The sequence below is a fragment of the Alligator sinensis genome, unplaced genomic scaffold (assembly GCF_000455745.1).
Source record: "Alligator sinensis unplaced genomic scaffold, ASM45574v1 scaffold37_1, whole genome shotgun sequence".
Taxonomy (NCBI): Eukaryota; Metazoa; Chordata; order Crocodylia; family Alligatoridae; genus Alligator; species Alligator sinensis.
This window is the reverse complement of record NW_005841955.1, coordinates 491,005-497,089: the sequence shown is the minus strand read 5'-3', so window position 1 is coordinate 497,089 and position 6,085 is coordinate 491,005.

Genomic DNA, 6,085 nt, shown 5'->3' with positions numbered 1-6,085 from the left:
TGTTCATCTTGGAGCCAATAATGACTCCAAGATCCCTTTCTGCCTCTGTGCTTTCAAGAGGGGAACTCCCCAGCCTGTATGTATGCTATGGATTCCTTCTCCCAAGGTGCAGCACCCTGCATTTATCTATGTTGAACCCCATCCTATTCTCATCTGCCCATTTTTGTAGTCTGTCAAAATCTATTTGCAGCCTCTCTCTCCCTTCAAGTGTGTCCATCTCACCCCACATCTTAGTGTCATCAGCAAACTTGGACAGCGTACTTTCCACCCCCTCGTCCAAGTCGCTGATGAAGATGTTAAACAGTGCGGGCCCAAGGACCGAGCCCTGGGGTACCCCACTGCTCACATCTCACCAGGTTGAGTACAACCCATCCACCACTACTCTCTGGGTGAGCCCCATCAGCCAATTTTTTACCTATCCAACTGTGTAGGCATCAATGCCACAGTTGCTTAATTTATTGATGAGGATGGGGTGAGAGACAGTGTCAAAGGCCTTCTTAAAGTCTAGAAAGACTACGTCCATGGCAACACCATCATCCAAGGATTTCATCCAAGTTCCATGTTCATCTTCTCAAACACTTTTTTTAATATGTGGGGCAACCTCCCACACAGAGTTTTCTATAGTTGTTACAAAATTGTTATTTGGGGCCAAAGACTAAATTCAGGCAAAATGTTACTGACTTCAAGAGGAGGCTTGACCTTTAAGGTTTGACATCTAAAGTTGCCTCTCATTGTCCTCACAGATAATTGCATTCACCGGTTTGTGTTATTTAATTGTAGGCATAAATAATGTCAATTAGATGTCTAACTGCCTGATTGCATCTTCCAATCAGGAGGATTTCTGCCTACTATCATTAATGCCTACAGTTAATACTGCATGAAAAATTGCAGCTGCATTATTTGTGGCCACAAAATGAGGAAGTAATTTTAAAAAGCATGCCCTTAATGGCCACTTTTGTCCCTTTTTTCCCTCCAGTTCTTCATATTAATTCTTTGTGTTCTCTGAATTATATTATAAACTTTTTAAAAATGATTTCTGCCCCTGCTTCAGAATGTGATTAATGTAGAGGGAGTTCACTGTTGAATCGTAGTCCCTTAGTTCAGTCCCCCTACATCATTTTCTACAAATAAGTACCAGCTCACATTGATCTTTTACTGGTGGAACCCTTTTTTTTTTTTTTTTCACAAGTGAAGTCAAGAAATAGAGTATATTCAACTTCCAGCCAGAACTGAGTCAAAAAAAGCATTGATGATAAATTACCAGTAATAGCAGGATATCAGAATCATTACATATACTTAATAGTTTGTTGTTTTTCTTCTGCATTAGGAGTGCATTTCCTAAATCTCAAAAGACCAGAATGTACTATTAAAAGAATAATTATCTTTTCTCATTGCTGCACCTTCTATATCCAGCAATACCAGTTTGTAGGCAACACACAGAGGTATCTGTTACACCCACAGAAACATTTACATTCCAAAAGAGTTAAATGGTAGCATTATTAATGCAAAAACTTATACTGTGGTATTTGATGATAGGTACTTTGTGATGATAATAGACACTTCAACAACATATTTCCTGCTCCATGTGCTGTCTGGTGACAAGTCATGCCATATTTGTAGGCTGTAAGGTTTTGAAAGAAAGAAAAAACATAAAAGAATGTAGCACACTAAAATCCTTGGCAAACTATAAGGAAGTATAGATAAGATGTCTGTGGTCAAATTTCTGTTAAAAATAATTGGAATGTTGCTCAGAAAAATAATATATTTTACTAATGTATTGCCAGGAGTGTCAGTATCACTTCATTTATGTTTAGCTTTAAGGGAAAACAGTTATTTAACAGAAGGGACATAAAAAAAAAGAGAAATTAATTCTCAGTACAGAAGCTAATCAAGAGTCAACCCCTGAAATGCATCAGAAGGCTTCCTGTTCAGTTTTCCTCCTATGCGCAGTCTGTGACCATATATGGCATGGACCATCTATTAAACTGAAATTGAATAGTCTCTAACAATGGTAGCACAGGGATGCTTTAAGACACTTATGAATAACTGTACATTTTTTGTGAATTATTCAAATCTCTGTAGTCTAATTGGTTATAGGCTTCTGCCTCTTTTGTGATCGGTCTATGGTTATTCTTTAACTGTAAACTCAAATGTATGACTTTGCATTTGGCTGTAGTAAAGCTTGTTTTGTTTGAAAGAACCCAAGCTTGCTGAATGATTGCAGTCAGTCTGTGAGATTTGCCTGTCATCATTATTTACCAATGGCAGGCTTTGTGTCATCTGCAAATTGTATTAACAGTGATTTTCATCCATATAACTTTATTTCCAAATACCTTAGGACCATATTGAATAGAATGTGACATAGACTCTGTCTTCATAAAATATCTCAAAGGGAATCTACATTTAGCAATGATTCCCCCTATCTGGTTACTTTTTTAAGATCTGTGAGTTAGCCATATCTTAGCCTAATTACCAGGTAACTTTATTGCTTATATGAGAGAGTGCTCCATGTTTTATTACAATGTCATAGGATACATCTACATGTGAAATTAATTTGATGCCATAAACTGCACAGTTCACACCAGAGTTTATTGCTCCTGGGGACAGCATTTACACATGCGCCAGGGACCGCAGCATGATGAGTGGGGGCAAAGCAGCCATGGCCTAGCAGGGGCCCTGAGGGGTCAGCCTGCCAGCCCAAGGCTACTCTGCCCTGGCTTTGTGTGCTTCAGAGGGGTTGGCTGGGGCATGAAGGTGCTACAATGCAGGGCTAACTGGCAAACAGTCCCATACTGTAGTACCCTCATACCCCAGCCATCCCTGGTCACCATCTACATATATGTTGTGGCAGAGTAAATAAACTTCACCATCGGATAGTACTTGTGTCTGGCAATACTATCCTACAGCAGAGTTAATTAGTTTACTCCCGTCTAATAGCTTGTGTAGAGCTGGTGTACAATACATGGTAAGGTACTACACCTTGGGGGAAAAAAAACCCACAGCATGCTTATAGGCTCGGCAGTGCTATGCTTGCTAGCACCACTGCTGAAAGAGACTTGGTGGTCATGATTGACCACAAGATCAACATGAGCCACCAATGCGATGTCACAGCTGGTAAAGCAAACAAAACCCTGGCTTGCATCTATAGATGCTTCTCAAGTAAATCTCAGGATGTCATCCTCCCACTGTCCTTGGCCTTGGTGAGGCCACAGCTGGAGTACTGCATCCAATTCTGAGAAGCTTGAGAGAGTCCAGAGGAGAGCCACGCATATGACCAGAGGGCAAGAGAATAGGCCTTATGAAGAGAGCTGAGAGCCATGGGACTCTTCAGCCTGGAAAGGCGCAGGTTCAGGGGGTACCTGGTAGCTGTTTATAAGTACATAAGGGGTGTACATCAGGACCTGGGAGAACATCTGTTCGCCAGAGCTCCCCAAGGAAAAACAAGGACCAACAGTCATAAACTCCTCCAAGACCATTTTAGGCTGGACATAAGAAAAAATGTCTTTACTGTCTGAGCCCCCAAGACCTGCAATAGACTCCCTCCAGAAATGGTGCAGGCACCGACTCTGGACTCATTCAAGAAATGCTTAGATGCTTATCTTGCTGGGATCCTTTGACCCTAGCTGACTTCCTGCCCCTGGGGCAGGGAGCTGGACTTGATGATCTTCGAGGTTCCTTCCAGCCCTAACATCTATGAAATCTAGATGGTGACACTTTACTTTGGAGCTAATTAGGCAACCCCACAGCAAACATGTCACATAGATGCACCCACACAGTAGTATGACAAATACTTGAAAAGATATAACTATATTTAATGTATACTACTATTGCTACAACTATGCTACTTTTTAGCGACTAACTAACCAAGTAAAAGGTTTGGTCAACAAAGTGTGTGCTCAATAAAAGCACATTGACTGGCATTAGTAATAGTTCTGTGGTTCTCCATTGGTATTCTCCTGTCACCTTTTTTGTTATTCCACCTGGGATTTGTGTTAAGCCAGCTGTCATATAAATACTCACATCATCCCACATGCCCTTCTGAAATGCTATCACAAAATGATAACTCCCAGAATTCCCTATTTAAATTAAACAAAATTGATTCAGCTATCTCAGCTCTTCTATGATTTTGGTGGGGCAATCTGTCTGGGGTGTTGATATAAACCGGTCTATTCCTACTAGATATTTTGTAACATTCTCTATAGTTATAGTGGAACCAAATTATTTTCATTGTCTCCATGTCGTATTAGCATATCATCTAGCTTTTTTCCCCAAATGGACCAGGAATATTTACAAAATGCTTGTGTACCATCACTATGTTACCTTCTATTTTTACTAATGTCAGTATACCATTGTTAAGGATCTGTTATTGACCTCAGCCCCAGCTTTCTCTTGATAGTTTCAGCTTTCCTTTTCAATATTCTGTCATAGCTTATGTTTTTATATTGCCTGTTATTTACTTTCCACTTGTGTATGTGTTTGCATAATAAAAATGCGCATGTGTTTACGTGTGCATACACAATGGAGTAAGTCTCAATCAAGAATTAGCTAAGTCTCAATAATATCTGAAGAGACTGAGACTTACTCCATTGTGTACACGTATACACACACATGTTTTCTAATTGCTACCTGCATTTCTACTCTCAAGTGAAGTTCTCTTTCTATGAGTTGTCCTGATAGATATTTGGCTATCTAATTAAATGCTTTTTTAAAAACCCTCTAAATTTTCATTTATATTCATCATCTTAACTTTTCCTCTCAAATCAGCGTAACTCATAATTTTCCTAATTTTGAGAAATTAGCCCCATTGAAGCACCGATTATATCTACACTGCTGAATCTGCACAGAATATGATTAAAAGAGTGGGTCTGATGTGGTTGAAATGCATTCAGAATGTGAAAATGAAGTTCAGGCCTCGGTTGCTTTGCCGGTGTTTGTTTTTCCTAGCTTGGCCACAATAAAAGGCCTCAACTGTGCAGGTAATCTTAAACCAGCCAGTGGCAACAGAGTTGGCTTGTATTCTTTGAAGCTTGCCATCTGATTCATTACAACTCAGTTTACACTCCAAAACTACTTTTCTTACACTGCTTTAGATGTTAGCAGTAGCTTTGATTTTACTAGCAGGAAGTGAGATGAGCTCAGACCTCAGTCTCTTAGCAGATTAGGAAACAAGGTTTTGGTTTACGTTATTGTCTTTAATCTTTTATAATTTCTAAATTGTTGCTGTTGCTATGTCTGTGAAGCCTCCAAAGAAAGCCCAGTGCTGGTGAGGAAAAAAAAAAGGAGTACTGCTGAGATAAGCCCTGCCTACTGACACCTGCACCATCTTCCCAAGTTGTCTCTGCTGCCTAGCTTGTGGGTTCAGGCAGGATGTCTCTCTCAACAGGGATCTGGGCTTGAATTCAGACATTTGAACCCCAAATTAACACATTTGTATTAATGTGTATAAAGTATACATATGTGTAGGGATAAACCTGTATGGCCGTAGCTCCAGACTCCCTCTGATTTGGAGTCCATCTTGTACTTGGCCCCATACAAACTTACAGTAAGAGAATCTCTGCCCAAAACAGTTTACAATCTGCACGGATAAACCAAAGCCAGAGGAGAAGTGTCATTAACTCTGTGTTATAGAAAAGGAGGTTGTACTGTGTGTCTGTGAGAGAATCATGAATCCTGTTCTTCCAAAGCCCAGGCCAGTTCAGTTACATTTTGTTGATTATGCAGTTAAAACTCATACAGTTATTTTTCTTAAACATTTTAAATCATGTGTAATATCAGCATTTTTCTCATCTTTTCTACTTTTTACTCTTAAGTTACTCAAAATCTCCTTTTTAATGCATGAATGTAATGTGTTCTATAATAACTATACATCTACATCTATATAACACAAGAGACTGTTAGATCTGGATCCAGAAATGGTGTAGCTGGGTTTATACAGTGCTGCACCCAGTTCTGTTTAATGTGGCTGTACTTCTGACTCATGAACTGTGTGCACAGACTTACCTCAGATAACTCTGTCCCACATTGCCTTGCACTCTGTAGACATGTGTTCAGTTTGTAGAATCTGGCTGAGCACTTCAATACTGCA